The 19,074-nt window shown below is 43.8% G+C and overlaps 1 protein-coding gene across 1 annotated transcript in view; it reads right to left on the bottom strand.

Annotated features, from left to right (window-relative positions):
* ZBTB7C (zinc finger and BTB domain containing 7C) overlaps window positions 1-18,817 on the bottom strand; it is a 58,222-nt gene extending 39,405 nt beyond the window's left edge. Inside the window, exon 1 of the mRNA XM_066602582.1 lies at window positions 18,692-18,817. The gene's annotated coding sequence lies outside the window, so the exon portion shown is untranslated. The remainder of the gene's footprint in view (window positions 1-18,691) is intronic.
* Between the last annotated feature and the right edge of the window lie 257 nt (window positions 18,818-19,074).

Below are 19,074 nucleotides of genomic sequence, written 5' to 3'. Positions count from 1 at the left end.
ACAGATGCAGGGGAAATAATATCATGCAGGGTGTACGGTTGAGTCACTGACAGTGAGGGTGGGGACGTCAGGCGAAAGGATATTCTAAGGAGTTGGGTGTGGACTTATATGGGGAGGGGGAGAAGGGCGTATGGAACAATGCAAACACCAAATGTAAGAATGTTTGATCTAACTGAGCCCACAGGGTGCAGCAGGTATAGGCAGGCTGGGTTTAGTGTGCCAGGCAAAGGTGCCAGGGGAACTTTCTGCAAAGGATGAGAAAGAAAAGTGATTTACTAGGAATGTAATTTGTAAGGGGTTCTAAAACCTTCATAGTCCTTAAAGAGGTTGTCCAGTTTTTAAAGGGGTTGTCTATTTGTAAACTACTGATGGCCCAGCCTGGGGATAGGTCATTAATGGTAAATATGCTAGGGTCTGCCACCCAGGATCTCCACTAATAAACTGTTTGCTGGGACAGTGCGCTTATGCACAAAGCTGATTTCTGCAGGAAGCAGACATCTCCGTTCTCACTGACGCGGCCAGGGTTCATACTCCAGGCTTCAATGGAAATTTTGCCTGCAGTACCAAGCTTGGCCACTGCAAGGAGAACAGAGCTGTCTGCTTCCTGCAGAAGTCAGCACAGTACACAAGCCTAGTGAACAGCTGATTGTTAGGGGTCACAGGAGGTGAACCACCACCGATCTACTATTAATGGCCTGTGCTCGGGAAAGACCATCAGTAGTTTACAATTGGACAACCCCTTTAAACTATTCATGGCCTATGTGCAAGATGGGCCAACAATACTCGATTGGCAGGATCAGATGTTTGTCAGACTCTTGTGCTCATGCAATGTGCAAATTTCTGCAGGAAGCAGACAGCTCCGTTCCCACTGCAACGGCCCAGCTTGGTATTACAGGCAAAGTTCCCATTGAAATGAATGCCTGCAATACCAATCCTGGCCACTGCAGCAGGAACAGAGATGTCTAGTTCCTGCAGAAATCATCTCCGTCAGCAGGGATCCTGAGTGGTGGACCTCCACCAATCTATATTTTCATTATAGAATAGTCCTGGCTTTAAAGGACATTTATCATGAGACTGCAGGGACATCACTAATTTTTATCATAGCAGAAGATTTAATATATGTTGTTGCACCATCAAAAAATGTTAATGGAATCCTAAATGTAATATAAGAAACTTCACAGAATACATGATTGCACTTTTCTTTATGGCTTTGGCATAGCTTCTTACCTATTCAGGGGTCCGTCTTTACAAAACATTCCTGTGTGGGGGTCGAAATGTGACAACTCTGCAAGATCTCGGATATGATGCCAGGTCAGGCTTACAAGAGGCTTGAGCTTTGGCTACTACTGCTGATTATAAAATGTTAGTGGTTTGGATCACTGTATAGTGGTATTATTTTGCACTACATAGAAGTATAGTCTGGCCATTTACAATTACTATATGGAGGTATTATTTAGGCACTATATGGCGCTGTTATTTAGACAGAGTATGAAAGTATTGGATACACTATAGTACTATATAGCAGTAATATTCTGGATATGCATGGCACTATTTGGGCACTATGGGGGTAGTATTTATTACTATTTGTGCACTGTAGGGAACCGTATGACATTGTTATTTGAGCACTTTACAGAAGTAGTATTTAGTGGCTGTGTAGCACTGCTTTGGGCACTATGATAGTTTTGTTATTTAGGCACCACATAGAAATATTATTTAGTGGATGAATGTCACTGCTTAGGTACTATGGTGGTGAGATACTATTATCTGGGCCCTGTATGGAAGTATTTTTAATGTACTGTATGATATTTTTATTTGGACACTATATATGAGTATTATTTACGGATTGCATGATCCTGCATGGATACTATGGTAGTAATATTTAGATACTGTTATTTGGGTCCTTTGTAAGAGTATTTTTAAAACACTGGATGACGCAGTTATTTCAGCACTGTATGGAAATGTTTGGAGGATGCATGGCACTGCTTGGGCACTATGGTGGCATTATTTAGGTGCAGTTATGGAATAATTTTTAATATACAGTGTGACATTGTTTTGGGGCACTGTATAGAAGTATTTAGCGGCTGCGTGGCACTGCTTGGGCACTATGATTGTTATATTTAGGTACCGTTATGGACGTATTTTTAATGTACAATTTGCTTTTTGAGCATGATATAGAAGTATTATTTAGTGGATGCACTGGACAATACTGTGGTATTATTTAGATACTGTCATATGGGCACTGTATGTGGGTATATCAAAGCACTGTATGAAATTGTTATTTGGGTACTCTATAGAAGTATTATTTAGTGGCTGTACAGCACTGTTTGGACAATAAGATTGTCTTATTTAGATGCTGTTATCTGGGCACTCTGTAGGGTTATTTTAGTGACTGTATGACGCTATGGTTGTATTATTCGGTACTGTTATTTGGGTACTGAATGGAGGTATTTTTAATGTACTTTTAAAAATGGTTATTTTGCGACAGATACGAATTCTTATTATGGCACTGCATGACACGATTATTAGCGCACTGTACAGTGGTGGTATTTAGGGGGTACTGATTTACGGTTTTGCAAAAGGTCAACCATAAATGTTAATCTTGGACATGTCTAGATTGTGGGTAACATTCGATTGTAAGACAAGAACATGTTGAATGAATGTAGTGCTTACCGTGTACATTTTGATTTCTAGTTCTTTTTTGCTATACTGCATTTTAGCCGCACTCATCCTATTTGTTGCAAGTGCATTTCTGCTCTGGTTTTAATCATGAGATTTAAAGGGGACGCCTCTATTTACATTCTTTGGTAAATAAAATAAAAAATCAGACACCTAAAAGTTGTCATTTTGCTGCAAAACTCGGCATGCAGTTCCATCTCAGGCAGATCTGTAAATGATGAGAGTTGTGGTGATTAGATGAACGGTCTTATCACCGGAGGCCCTAAAAGTGCCTCCGGACATGGCCTATAAGAGGCTCCCAGAGGCCGTGTTTGTGTCTGGAGACCTCTGGGGGAGAGCGCCTCAATCCTGCCTTTACTGTGGAGCGGCACACTGCCCCCTGCTGGTGTGATGATCTGGGCGGCCATCGCATATGATGGTCAGTCACCCCTAGTAGTGGTATGAGGGACAGTGACAGCTCAGCGATATGTTCAGGACATCCTGCAGCCACATGTGTTCTTCTCATGGCGGCTTCCAGCAGGATAATGCTCGGCCGCACGCACAAGGGGGTCACAGGAATGTCTACAACATTGTCACACTTCTGTGGCCCCCGGTCATCAGATTTATCACTAATAGAACATGTATGGGACCATCTGGGACACCAACTTCGACAGCCTATGGGTTCGCATGATCTAGAGGCTCAGTTACAGCACATGTGGAGCGATATGCCGCAGGATACCATACAGAACATGTATGCCTCCATGCCCACCTGTACCACACCTTGTATCCAAGCTAGAGGCAGCCGAACAGGGTACTAGAGCCTCTATGCTCACCCGTATCACATCAGATATCTAAGCTAAAGGCAGCCCAGTTGGCTACTAGAACCTGCATGCACACCTGTATCACATATTGTATCCAAGCTATAGGTGATACAACAGGCTACTAGCACCTCCATGCCCACCCTAATCACCTCTTGTATCCAAGCTAGAGGTAGTACAACAGTGTACTAGAGCCTCCATGTTCCCACGTATCACATCTTGTATCCAAGCTGGAGGTGGCCCAACAGGGTACTAGAGCCTCCATACCTGCCTATATCGCATCCTGTATCCAAGCTAGAGGTGGTGGAACAGGGCACTAGAGCCTCCATGCCCCCTCGTATCACATCTTGTATCCAAGCTAAAGGCGGTAGAACAAGGTACTAGAGCCTCCATGCCCAACCATACCACATCTTGTATCTAATCTAGAGGTGGCCCAATAGGGTACTAGAGCCTCCATGCCCACCTGTAGCACATCTTGTATCCAAGTGAGAGGTGGTACAACAGAGTTCTAGAGCCTCCATGCCCACCCGTATCACATCTTGAATCCAAGCTAGAGGCAGCACAACAGGGTCCTAGAGTCTCCATGTCCGCCTGTATTACATCTTGTATCCAAGCTAGAGGTGGTACAACAGGGTACTAGAGCCTCCATGCCCCCGTATCACATCTTGTATCCAAGCTAGAAGTGGTACAACAGGGTACTAGAGCCTCCATGCCCCCGTATCACATCTTGTATCCAAGCTAGAAGTGGTACAACAGGGTACTAGAGCCTCCATGCCCCCGTATCACATCTTGTATCCAAGCTAGAAGTGGTACAACAGGGTACTAGAGCCTCCATGCCCCGGTATCACATCTTGTATCCAAGCTAGAAGTGGTACAACAGGGTACTAGAGCCTCCATGCCCCCGTATCACATCTTGTATCCAAGCTAGAAGTGGTACAACAGGGTACTAGAGCCTCCATACCTGCCTATATCACATCCTGTATCCAAGCTAGAGGTGGTGGAACAGGGCACTAGAGCCTCCATGCCCCCTCGTATCACATCTTGTATCCAAGCTAAAGGCGGTAGAACAAGGTACTAGAGCCTCCATGCCCCCGTATCACATCTTGTATCCAAGCTAGAAGTGGTACAACAGGGTACTAGAGCCTCCATGCCCCGGTATCATATCTTGTATCCAAGCTAGAAGTGGTACAACAGGGTACTAGAGCCTCCATGCCCCCGTATCACATCTTGTATCCAAGCTAGAGGTGGTACAACAGGGTACTAGCGCTTTCCTCCAAGGGGTCAGTTTTCCTCAATAAATTCCCATTTTGCTCTGATATTGTAATCACTTAAATTAATGTTACAGAGAAAGTTTCATTCGATTCCGACAACTTCTTCTAGGTGCTTGACTTTTCTTTAACAATGAGTGTATATAGATGGAGGAAATGGAGATGACCACACTTAACCCATAATTATCATAAATCCGCTCAGTTTTATTCTTACAACCATATTTCCATGAAAATTTAATTTGCTTTGTGGCCTCGAGACAATCAGATACGGAGTGAAGAACATATGTTAAACTCATCTTTTGATTTTTTCAATTCTCAAAAAAAAAGAAACACTAAATGCTCCGGTCTTAACCAACAAAAATGGGCAAAACCATGAAAATGCAGTGATTTAGCCAAGCCCCCCAGGCTATGACTTTCATCCCGGAGCCAAGAAAACTAAGCTGAAGATATCACTCTGCCAGAGTCAGTGGAAAAACACAAAACGGTGTCATGAAGACCAGATTTCCATGTTTTACATGTGTATTTTTAGATTACCCGTAGCCCTAGGCCAGTCCAAGACAATGGTGTTGGCCCTGCGAAATCAGGACTATGGAGATGACCCGAATCACATGATTTTTAGCATTTTTTGAAAACATTTGCATGACTACCTTGCAATTCCAATTGGAATGCGACTGTTGACTGATCGAAGTCACACAATAGAACAATTGCATTAAGCTACAGAAATATGGCTTCTTAGATTTCGTATGGGTGCAACTGTTGCGCTAGTCATGCATATTCAATAGCAGCATCTACAGTCATTATCTAGTCTCTGATTGGAGTTAGAGATGATACCATTTGGGATCAAGTTTTCTACCAAAAGTAATCAATACTGAGAAATTAACTCCCTACTCCTACTTGAACCACCTCTGAAAATATTTTGTGCTCCGATGCCTAAAAAAAATTAAGCAACTTTGCAAATTTTCTTGATTAAAACTCTCTTACTATTTTGTGTATGCAGCTCCTATACAGTCCTATGTGTCTCCATGGTAACAGACTACCAATAAACCCTGTGTAGTCTGATCCTGCAGTCTCCTTTGTAATAATACACCGGCTCACCTCTCAGGGTGCCCGGTATTCTGCCGCTAGCCACCACTCTCCTCCTGCACTGTTCTGTACCATAGTTTCCTTGGGTGATGAGCATGCGCTGATTCCTGGCTTCTTAAAGGGCCAGTATGCGCCAACTACACCTGACTTCAGGCAATGCCTGGGAGTCATAGACTTTTAGGGACTTCCTTCCTACACTCTGTGGCTGAGTAATAAGATCTATTCAGTTCCGACAAACTTCAGTATGACTTGTTTTTCTGAACTTGTCTGCTGCTCATCCCTACCTACAGGAAACCACACACTCCAAAAATGCCTCAATGGGTATCATCTATGTTGGTGATCTTTTACTTGGTTCAATAAAGTTTTGATATTTGTATCCTCCTTCTCCATGCTGGACCACTTTTCCACTCATTTTAACCTCTGTCTGATCTCCACTTATAACCAAACCTCATCTGCCTCGACCTTTCCCTATTTGGGAACTCCTGCTTGTCTGTATGCCAGCTGTTGCTTATGCAGACTACTCCAGGGCTAGCAACCTAGTGATTTCTGGTGGGAAAGTCTATACATTTTTGTGCAGGGTAAAGGGGTTGTCATGTTGCAAATTATTGATGTCCTATTCTTGGGATAGACCATCAAAACTAGTTTGGCAAGGATCTGTTACTTCCACCGACCAGCTGTTTACCAGACTGGTGCACTTAGGCAATGAGCTGATTTTTGCAGGCAGCTTTGTTCACACTGCAGAAGCCAGGTTGGATATTGTAGCTAAAATTTCAATAATTTCATTGGCAACTTAACGTGCAATACCAAGCTTGGCCACTGCAGTGCGAACAGAGCTATCTGCTTCCTGCAGAAATCAGCTCAATACATAAGTGCACCACTCTGGCAAATGGTAGTGGTGCCAGTGCTTCTTCAATAACTGTGCCTCAGTGGTTAGCACTGCAATGCTAGGATCCTAGGTTCAAATCTCATAAAGGGCGATCGAAACTGGAAACAAAGGCGCAGAGTGCTACACTTTTGATTCAATATCGAAAATGAAATGGAGATGGAAAATACAGAAATGGATTGAAACGGAAGACCTTCTGCTTCAATACATTTCTATGGGCTTAAAAATGGAAATGTTTTCTTTCCATTTTGCTGTTACCATGACGGAAAGGCAAAATGGAAATGCCAGTGTGAGAAGGCCATATGAGCAGCGTCACATCAGTGTAGCGTTTTTGTGGAATGAGCAATGCTATTTTCACTCACATTGGCATATTCTGCATTTTTTGTGCCCGCCATGCATGTCCATTTGCGCACACGAAAACAAAGACGCACCAATTTAAATCCCACAGCGTATTGCACGTCTCATACTGTATTACACGTGTGTTTGCCCCCCCCCCAACAACTTCTTTGGGAACTTTGATGCGCAAATGCACAGGAAAATATGCGTTAACCAACCAAGCTGGATGTGCGAAATATGTGACATATTTCCTTTAATGTTTAAATTGGAGGCATAATGAGAGGGAGTCAAAACTGAATTGCCCCTGCTGCATCCTTTCAGCATAAAACATTTATCTGCTGCCACCACTAGGTGGAGCTCACTGCATACAGAAGGATACAGCTCCCTATGAGTGTGTCACCTGCTGTATACATCCATTTGCCATGGAAACCCCACATAGGTGAATAAAGGCAGCCAAATTTTATTATATAAGGGGCTGTCCCACTTTTAGGACTTCTAGCAACTGATGACCTGAAGCATCAGATCGGCAGGGGTTCGCCCCCTGGTACTGCAGGCTAATTCCATTGAAGTGAATGCTCCCTTATTTGCAATGCCCCATGTCCTGCTCCTCGGAGAGTGTGATGCAATATAGAGCACTAGCAGAAATTTTGCATAAGTTTATGTGCCATGAGTTAGGACAACACATCATCTTTCATCTCAAGGTGGGAGAAACCAACAGAGTGTCTGATTTATGTAGGTCTGCAATTCAAGCGAGTCGAAAAGAAGGAATATTGCACCCTGTGTTTACCACCCACCACCGTCAGTAATTAGCATCCAGGCTCAGAGCTGTATTCTTATAGTGGTGGCTTTGTCCCAGGCCAGATTTGGACCTACCCATTATACATTCATGAGGCTCTTCAGAGGCCGTGTTGTGTCCGGGGTCAGTGACGTCACTGGATATTTCCAACATTCAGAAATAAAATGCACTATGTGGCAGATGTTTCTCATAACCTTTTTGGAGGGTCCCAATGAAACACCAAGTCACGAATCTTACATATCAGTGCCATCACAAAACAGCCACAGAGTCTCATGATAAAAACAGCCACCGATCCCCATGAAAATATAGCCACATTACTCCATAGTGCTCCTATAATAACGACACAGTGACCACATAATGAAGAAAGCCATAATACCTCATAATAAAGGTACCCACAGTGCTCCCGTAATACAGTCATCGATAGTTCTTCCATGATAGAATCATACAATGGTAGAGTTGGAAGGAACCTCCAGGGTCATCGGGTCCAACCCCCTGCTCAGTGCAGAATCACTAAATCATCCCAGACAGATATTTGTCCAGCCTTTGTTTGAACACTTCCATTGAAGGAGAACTCACCACCTCCCATGGTAACTTGTTCCACTCATTGATCACCCTCACTGTCTAATATCTAGTCTGTGTCTCCTCCCTTTCAGTTTCATCCAATTGCTTCTAGTCTTTCCTGTGCAAATGAGAATAGGGCTGATCCCTCTGCACTGTGACAGCCCTTCAGATATTTGTAGACAACTATTAAGTCTCCTCTCGGCCTTCTGCTAAACATTCCCAGCTCCTTTAACCGTTCCTCGTAGGACATGATTTGCAGACCACTCACCATCTTGGTAACTCTTCTCTGAACTTGTTCCAGTTTTTTCTATGTCTTTTTTAAAGTGGGGTGGCCAGAATTTGGCACAGTATTCCAGATGAGGTCTGACCAAGGAAGAGTAAAGGGGAATAATTATCTCACCTGATCTAGACTCTATGCTTCTCTTAATACATCCCAGAATTGTGTTTGCCTTTTTGGCTGCTGCATCACATTGTTGACTCATGTTCAGTCTATGATCTATTAGTACACCCAAGTCTTTTTCACATGTGCTGCTGAGCCCCATTCCTCCCATTCTGTATGTGCTTTTTTCATTTTTCATGCCCAGATGTAGGACTTTGCATTTCTCCTGGTTAAATACCATTCTGTCAGTCGCCACCCACTGGTCAAGCTTGTCCAAATCTTTTTGAATTCTCTCTCTAACAAATCCTGCTGAAGAGCTCCCACAATAATGACAACCACAGAGCCCACATATCACTAGTATATAGAGTGACAGTGACTGCATAATAAATAAGGTCAGAAAGCACCATAATAACGATAACTACAGTTTACTTATACAAAAGACGCTTACAATAATAGCAACCACATATTGCTCCCATATTAATAACGACTGTGCCCCCATAATAATGACAGCTAAAAGGACCCCATAATAAGGAAAGCCATAGTGCCCCCAAAGAGGTCACCCCAGTGCCAGCCTGAATGTAATCTCTCCCACTGTGCTGATGGCTGAGATAATCACCTCTCCCTGCAGCCAGCAATCAGCACCTACAGATATGGCGGCCCTCTCCCCCTGAGTATATATTACGGGTGTGTAATACAAGGCTTAGACAAGAGATTACAGAGCTGTCCACCTGGATGCATTACAGCACAGCCAGTTCTGATGACTGTGCAGGAATCTCCATCCCCTCCCTCTATTCAGAATTGATTATTTCTGCCAAAAATAAATGAAAAAAAATGAAAGCCTATCTGGGGCGGGAACCTGCGCTGCAGCTCCGCCAAGTCCCCGTGTACAATCAGACACCTGTGTAATCACCGTAAACAATGCTGTGATATCTCTGCTCTGGAAAACCGCCACCACTCTTTTTATGTTCACACTGAAACCCAGAACTGTTCGGCTTAAAAGCTGCAACCTGACACTGAGCTGACCCATGTGATGCACTGCTTACAATAAAGGCACGTAAACCCCCTTCCTTCCAAAGGGCTGAGACTGTGCAGAACAATAGAACGCCGGTCCATATTCGTCCACCATTGTAAAGTCTTTCTCGCACAATTGTTTAGTTTATTTGGAGCATGACTGCATAGATCAACTAAGTGACATTCGTGAAGGGGAGGGGAAATGTCAACTACTATGGGTGCATATCAGGGCTTGCGCCAGAACTACGGCGTCAAGAAATTACAATTTTGGTGCAAGTGCTAAAATTATATATTTTTTGGAAGTTTTCCTCGGGCCCCAACATTTTTAAAAAAGCTTAGCATTATAGAGCTTGTACCACTTCAAGCTGTTTTGCTGCAGGAAGCAGGCAGCTCTGTACATTGTGCAGCGGCCTGGGTTGGTACTGTAGGCTGAGATCACTATTCACTTCAATAGAACTCAGCCTGCAGTACCAACTCAGGCCACTGCACAATGTACAGTGCTGTTTGCTTCCTACAGCAAAACAACTAGAAGTGGGAAAAATCCCTTTAAGGGCCGTGGCTGTGCATGGTTTCTAAACAGACATTATTGCAAAGGCCATGTGAGCTCAGAGCAATGTTCTCTAGCTGTGACACGTACCACCTACCTAACCATTACATAGACAAAAACCTCCCTTATGGCAGCACTATTTCCCAATGGCAGTGCCATCTTTCAGCAGGAGAATGCACAGGTCCACATGGCAAAAATTGGTCGGAAATGGTTTGAAGAACATGACAAAGTGATCAAGGTGATGACTTGTTCTCCAAATTTACCAGATCTCAATCTCATCCATCTGTGGGATGCGTTGGAAAAACAAGCCCAATCTGTTGAGGCCACACCTCACAATCCTAAAATGAAGAGGGCTGTGCACACAAGACATCCCAGAAATAATGATGGACTGTAACACATTTAAATAAAGGAAGGGTCCAAAATTCCTTCTCAATGTTGTCAAAATCTTATTTGCAGCTATGGGAAGCATTTAGAAGAGATGATTGCTGGGGAATCTACATTAAATTCAAGGGTTTGTTTACTTTTTCAACCTTCCATGTCGATGATTACTGAGTGTTCACAATAAAAGACATCATCTGTATACGTTTTTTTGTGTTTTTAGTTTAGTAAGTCAGGAAGGGTATGACTCCTCCTTAAGAAGAGCACCGAAGGAGGAACCAGACGTACATCAGAGGCCTCACACAGAAAACCATAAAATCTACGGCACGCTGATGAAGGGCAATCACCCCAAAACATTCTGTATGGGGGAATGCTGCCTTCTAATAGGTGTCGCTAGAGGGGCATTTTTCTATCTTCGTATTAGCATAGCGCTTAGTTAGAACATATTTGTCTATAATTAGAAATCCAGTTAATTCTGAAGGGTTCACTTACTTTTTCTTGTAACTGTACATGCACTAAATAGCCCCTCCATCACAGCCCCAGGCCCCTTCATGATTGGAGCATCCCTGTATGTAAATTATCCCTGTGACCCCGGAGTGTGGCATAAAATCACGTGACAAGTTTTCTGTTGATCAGTTTCAGTGTGAATCAACATTAGATGGGAAAATCCAGCGATCTGAGCGACTTCTAACGGGGCCCGGTCATCGGTGCTTGACTAGACGGGGCCAGGATGTCACTGCCAACCGTGTGGGGTTTTTCGTGCCGCGGTATGGAGAGTATACTGAGAATGGTGTGATAGAGGGAAACATCCAGTGGAAGGGAATCCTGTGCACAGAAACAACTCGCTGATGAAAGGGGTCGGAGGAGGATGTCAAGAATCATTCTGATGAACAGGCACTGCACAGTCAAATAAATTGCAGGTGAATCTAACGCTGGAGTTTCAACTAAAGTGTCCAAATGCACAACTTGTTGTTCCTCAGCACAGATGGGCTATAACAGCAGACGACCAGTTCCAGCTTTATTGTCTTAAAAGAAATAGAAAGAAGAGACTGCAGAGGGCAAAAGAGCACAAAAATTGTATCACTGAGCAGCGGAAAAACATTCCCTGGTCAGATGGATCCAGATTTCTGTTGCACCATGCTGATGGGAGGTCAGAATTTGGCGCAAGCAGCATGAATCGCTGACCCCTTCCTGTCAGCTGGTCAGAACATGTCAGGACCCCCATCTAACTACAAGAAGCTTCCTGTCCGCAGGGGCCGATATTCCTGCAGAACGATTTCATCACCTAGTGGGATCTACGCCATGATGAACTAACTGCTGCAGTTCTGAGGGCCAAAGGAGGTCCAACTCACTACTAGATGGGGGTCTCTAATAAATTGGCATTCAGTATTTACTTTAAGCTATGAAACTGATTTGTGATGATGTTGTCAAGGCTGAAGGGGCAAAGCTAAATTTGCTTCAAAGCTCCTGGAGTACTTGTTACGCTCCTGGATGAAATATTAGACTTGTCTTCTTCTGTCTTCCTTATAAAACACCTCTGACATTTCCCTCGTATTAAATATTCCACGCACACAATCTCAGTTTATTATATCCAATTAACATCTAGTTATTAACTATGCCAAGCTGAGCGGTGCCAGCACAGAAATCACCTGGATGGTAATCTACTTGGGTGGGGTCCCCTCTTCCCACACATTGGCAGAGAGCAATGGAGTGCGACGTGTGAAGAGCAAGAAGAGAAGACGAGGGAAGAGAAGGAGAAGCAGAGGGCGAGACCGTATTCATTACTGGAGAAGGGACAAGCTGTCATATAACGCCCGCCACATCTACACGTTATATCCATCCTATGCAGATGAATGCAACTGCTTTGTTGAGCTTGCTGACTAGTACAAGTCTGAAGACTAACCCAAAAAACAGTAAAAACTCCACACATATGGTCAATAAAGGACAAAACCAAATGGATGACATTATGTCAAAGACATGAAGGCACATATAATCCACACAGGTCCATATTACTGACCATTAAATGCTCCATCGGCCAATGAATTGTGTCTCCACGAATGGCAGAATATAGTCTGCACCACTTTTCTTGAGAAGGGCAGCTCTGGAGAACAAACTGCGGCTCTAACAAGTTAAATACCAACCAAATGATGACATGGCAACACATACAGTCCATACAGGTCCATATTACTGAACCATAAACACTTCGTGGGTCAATATATTGTGTCTCCATGAATGGAAGGATATAGTCGGCACCATTTTTCTTGAGAAGGGAACTCCCCGTAGCACAAACTGCTGCTCTAACAAGTGAAATACCAAGCAAATGAAGACATGTCGGCACACATAGTCCATATTACTGACCTATAAACACTTCATGGGTCAATGTATTGTGTCTCCACGAATGACAGAACATGGTCGGCACCACTTTTCTTGAGAAGGGCAGCTCTGGAGCACAAACTGCTGCTCTAACAAGTGAAATACTAAGCAAATGAAGACATATCGGCACATGTAGTCCATATTACTGACCTATAAACACTTCATGGGTCAATGTATTGTGTCTCCACGAATGACAGAACACGGTTGGTACCACTTTTCTTGAGAAGGGCAGCTCTGGAGCACAAACTGCTGCTCTAACAAGTGAAATACTAAGCAAATTTAAATGTTTTATATGGGACTGGAAGGTTTTCTGCTTTCTGCTATCATAAGTGTTCCTAGAATGTCCCATCGCTGTAGTTGGACCTCCGTTTCGAGGCTTCTGCAGCAGATATAGTGTTAACAAGACATTAGCTAACATTTTAGCTGGATGTTCTACTCCCCCGGAGCAGAGGAAAGGCGCAGCCAGTCTGTTTTATGTGGTTGACATTGCTGAACTTGAGAACTGTACAGCAGCTGGCTGAATGAGATCCAGCAGAAGCAACGGGAAGCCGCCCGGTGGATCTGTGCTCAGCAGAATGCACCATAGGGCTTGTCTTTCCTGGTCACAGTCATGGGGATAGCCACACCTGACTATGGGGCTGGGAGGGTGACACTAGTGACTGGTGATAAGGAGCGCCAGATAAGTCACTTAATACATTCTACTTATCACAGGCGGGGGCCCCATATCAGCTTCATTCCAATTCCTCCCACCTCTGGAGATACCAATGTACAAGAAGGTTTCCTCAGCTGCAAATCTGCATAGAGACTAACAAATGGTTAAAGTGGATATGTCACATGGGGGTAAACTCCACCAAAATACCACCAACCCCCTTTCCCCCAGACATAAGAAAAAAATCAAAGTACAGCGAATAAACACTGTACAAGAACCAACAAAACGTAAATACAGCACTAGAACCCAACAGTGTACATAAATACAATAACAGTCCTGGAGATAGCCACACCTGACAATGCGGCTGGGAGGGTGACACTAGTGACTGGTGGTTAGAAATAAGTAACCTAATATATTCTACTTATCACAGGCGGGGACCCCATATCAGCTTCATTCCAATTCCTCCCACCTCTGGAGATATCATGGAAAAAATGAATATGTCACATAGGGGGTAAATTCCACCAAAATACTTCAACCCCCCTTGCCCTGGTCATAAGAAAAAAAGTGATAGACTAGCGAATAAATACTGTACAAGAATCAACAAACATAAATGCAGCACTAGAACCAAACTTAGTACATAAATTCAATACCAGTACCAAGCTCATAACAACTATTTGGCTCAATCTGACCATTGTCTGTGTATAGCATCCCTCACTCTCCACCTCGCCATACCGTGCACATCTGCAGCCCCTTTACCTTCTGTATCCCCCCATTATGAGTAGTATGTAAGCTCATTGGAGCAGGACCCTCATCCCTACAGTCTCCATCAATTAATTATTAGATGTAACAGCGGTTTTGTTTGTTTCGCTTTGAAAGCACTGTGGAATATGTTGGCACCATATAAATGAAGATTATTATTATTAAATACAGAATCACAACCAATCGCATAACATAAATACAGCACCAGAACAGCTCAATACATGAATACAATGCCAGAACCAAGCTCATAACATAAATACAGCACCAGAACCAAGCTCACTACATAGAAATAGAATACCATAACCAAGCTCAGTACATAAATACAGCACCAGAACAGCTCAATACATGAATACAATGCCTGAACCAAGATCAGTACATAAATACAGTAGCAGAACTAAGCAATTATGTTGTGGAGGCACTGATGGTCTGACAGTGATGCCTCAGAACATCAGAGGGGAGGAGGCAGAGCCAGGAAGAGGAGGATTCATGCAGCTGCACAAGATGCTGCCACATGGATGAAGAAGATCATTTGGCCAAGTGGACCTAAAGGGGGATCACCCCCAGCCTACTTCTACCTGGTGGCCCCTCTACAGGCTGGCAGTAGGTGCCATGTGCGACCACACGGGTTACACATAACTAAGGCCTGCCAGGCAAATAATCAACATTTGTGTGACTCTTATTGGTTATTTATTTCAAAGTTATAAATAATAACATGAAAATGTCTTATGGTTCATGTCCACGGGCGTGTTTGCATCACATATTACGCACGCGATGTACGGCCGCATGACACCCAGTGAATGCAGTCAATGAAAGTACATGGACTTTCACTGATCCATTCACATCAGTGTGTGGACGCGCGCAAGAAATAGATCGCGGCATGCTCTATTTCTCTGCATACCATACAGCATAAGACCTATACTCTTGTATAGGCAGCGTATGCAACACTGTGCATACGCCATACATGGCATATGGGCGGCGATTCATATACAAGCCCACCACGAAACAAAACGGGGGGAAAAAAAGGCAGAAACGCACTGCGCATGACCGCATGTGTGGGATACACGGGCATCACTGCCATACGCGTTCTCTGCCAGCATCACACACACCAGTAAAACACTGCGGGACACCTGCAGCATTTTCCCCATACGCCCGTGACATGAGCCCTTAATGTGATCTGCTTGCTGATAGTTTCCAAGTCAAAATACACCCTGTCAAACAACTCTAGCCTTGTAGTCCGCAGTTTCTATTGAACAAGCCATGATACTCTGTTGAACCATTTCTAGCCTGCTTGTTGATGGTTTCTAGTTAGCAACATGAAACATGTACCAAGTATAAAGCAGTGGGAAAAACAAATAAAGACGTATAATAAACTAAAAAAAAGGAAAATATAGTCAATAGTATAAAAATATCCTAATAGCGTGTAAAAACATAACTGGGACCTCACAGGTTCTGGATGAGAAGAATTTCTGTATTATTGGACAGTCATTAAATTGACAGTCAATGGACTTCTGAGGTCGGCTTCACACAAGCGTAGGTGTATTTGTGTGAGCCTGAGCACGTAGCGTTTCACACATCTCCTTACGTATTGCGCATGCATTGCATAAGCACATCCCCATTGACTTCTATGGGGACCTTTGGTGTGCAAATACGCAGAAAAATAGAGCATCTTTTTTTTTTTTTGCATGGCCGAAATGCGCACACAAAATACAGAAATGTGAATGAACCCATGTCAGAGGGTTCTATTCTCTGCGTATTGCATACAGCGTAACTATAGGGGATGCGGTTGCACCCGGGCCAAGGAGCCTTAGGGGGCCCATAAGGCCTCTCTTCTCCATATAGGGAGCCCAGTACTATGAATAAGGCATTATAGTTGGGGGCCCTGTTACAGATTTTGCATTGGGGCCCAGAAGATTCAAGTTACGCCTCTGCGTACAGCCATATAAAGCTGGTGATGGGCTAAAGCTGCATTGGAACCCGAAGTCACTTGTCGCCCGGACCGACAGATTTATGTATAAATTATGCCAGAAATGTACAAGAGGTTGAACCTGCGTATACTTCACGTAGGTCGCACGGAAGTGCTGGGGGTGCCACTAATACATGACAAATGGGGCGCCTCTTCATGTATTAAGTGCACCATGCGCTGGGGAGAATTGTACTAAGACTGGCATTGGAAATGCCGGTCCTAGTAAATTTCCCCCACAGTCGGTAACAGTATTCCTCTTGACAGCCCAGCCTGATTCAACTCATCAGCAACTTCAATGTTTCCCCATAGGAAAGAAGGTACAAGCAATGATACAAAAAATACAACATGGCTGGATGCCCCAACCGTAGGGCGCACACACACAGACATAATTCAATTCTCATCCGTGTGCTGTCCACGTGTGTAACTGACCGTCCACGGACCCATTACAGTCAATGGGACTAGTCAGACATGCATATTTTACACAGACTGGCGGTGCATGTAAAGGATTTGCAGCCTGTCCTATTCCGGTTCCATCTCTTGGTTGCCTATTCAGGTTGCCAAAATCAACTGCGCTCATGTAAATAATGGCGTATTCACACGATTGCATTTGCGCTGCATGTTACTTGCGCAAAATTTGTGCACACAATATAGAGTAAATAGTACCCATTAGTTTCAATTGGTTCGGTCATGTCTGTTTTTTGCATGCATATTTTGGTTGCGCCAAAAAAAGTAGCATGTCTTATTTTGGTATTAAGCACCAATTAGCCAATATTAAACGTAATTGGCCACTGAAAACAAAGGTCCCTTTGGTTTCTCCTTTCCCAGTGGCTCTACTGTGCTGAGAACGGCAACACACCTCCAGTCAGGTACAAGGGGTTGTGCTGCAGTTCCTTACACAGCAGGTAGATGGCAGTGCCACTGTAAAGGCCACAGGTACCTTAGTGCAGGTGGGTAGATGGCAGTGCTGCTCTGTAAAATAGAGCCGCAGCTCCTACTTTTTTAAAGTTTAGCCGAGGTTTGGGGAACCAAACCCCCTCCAATTAGGAAGTAAAACCCACTTGTAATGGTGGGAGCCCCCTCATCAGAGGAGACATAATTGTTTCTCTCAGCGTCGTCCTCGGCTTTTCAATTACTTTGCAGTTTTCTGCAGAAACAAGCGCCGGATTATCAGAATGTCTGGACTAATATGTACTGGATTAAAGGAGAAAACCCCTTATGATGCATCACTATTTACTAATCCAAACATATAATAAAGACGCTATACAGCAGAAATTGTATACATTTACTGCCTATAGTCCAGAACTCCCATGCGTATACCCCCTTTTGGGGAAAACTATATGCATATATCCCCTATAAAGCAGAACTTGTATGCACATACTCCCATATAGAGCGGAACTTGCATGCATATATCCCTTAGTGCAGAACTCCTATGCATATACCCCCTACAGAGCAAAACTTGTATGCATATACCACTATGGAGCAGAATTCATGTGCATATACCATCTCTAGAATACAACTCATAGATATGACCTCCTATACAGCAACACTCATATGCATATACCCCTAAAGAGCATCACTCATATGTATAAAGCTCCTATAAAACAGAATTCCTATGCACATACTCCCTAGAACACAGAACGCATGCATATATATCACCTAGTGAGCAGAACTCGTATGCAAATACCCCCTATAACTCAAAACTTGTACACATATATCCCCTGTAGAGCAGAACTCATATACAAATAAAGCAGAACTCGTATCCATATACCCCCTATAACACAGAACTTGTACACATACATCCCGTATAAAGCAGAACTCGTTACCCCTATGAAGCAGCACCCCACATAATCACAATAGTGCAATGACCTCCAACCTCCAGCTGTTATGGCACTACAACTCCTAGCACAGCATGACAGCTTTTGTGGCATGCTGGAAGTTGTAGTTCCACAATACCCTGATAGCCACAGATTATAGACCACTGCATGATTTACAATCCCCAGATCCTTCTGCACACCCCCTACACACAGTCCACCCAGCACATCACCCATTTCACAGCAGTATTTCCACCACGTAGAATCGTATTCGCCATAATCCCCTTTTAGCCTGTCATTTTTTTCTCCTTTCATTGCAAAGTAACCAGCAAAGGCCCTCTCTGAAAATAACCCAGATCCCGTCTGTATCCTATAATACAATATAATCGTCCAGGGTTTTATAACACATCATCTCACTGACCTTTCCCCGTGTCCGTCGGAGCAGGCAGCTATTATAGAACTGCTGGTTTGTTCCAAAAGTGGGAAAAATATCAGTAGTGGGGGGGTGTGGACTGGAAATTGTCATTGATTTGTATGAGGAGAGCACAGCTTCCCTAGGAGTGGTTACATGAATGTACTCCCACCACTCCCTCGTAACCAAAAGTATTTGGCGTGGAGCCCTTCCCGTCCACCTGTACAATTAAGCTCTAGGCTCTGTGTGGGACTCTGCACTGTGCCATCTTTCATCAGCCGCACTCTTATCCTGTGGCTCCGTCAGGTTTCTTATACTCGTCTCATATAGAAATGCATCTATGGACTTGCAGACGTAACTTGAAGCTTCTCGGTCCCCAATGCAAAATCTGG

The sequence above is a fragment of the Eleutherodactylus coqui genome, chromosome 5 (assembly GCF_035609145.1).
Source record: "Eleutherodactylus coqui strain aEleCoq1 chromosome 5, aEleCoq1.hap1, whole genome shotgun sequence".
In the NCBI taxonomy this organism is placed as follows: domain Eukaryota; kingdom Metazoa; phylum Chordata; class Amphibia; order Anura; family Eleutherodactylidae; genus Eleutherodactylus; species Eleutherodactylus coqui.
This window is presented reverse-complemented; position numbering and strand designations above follow the sequence as displayed.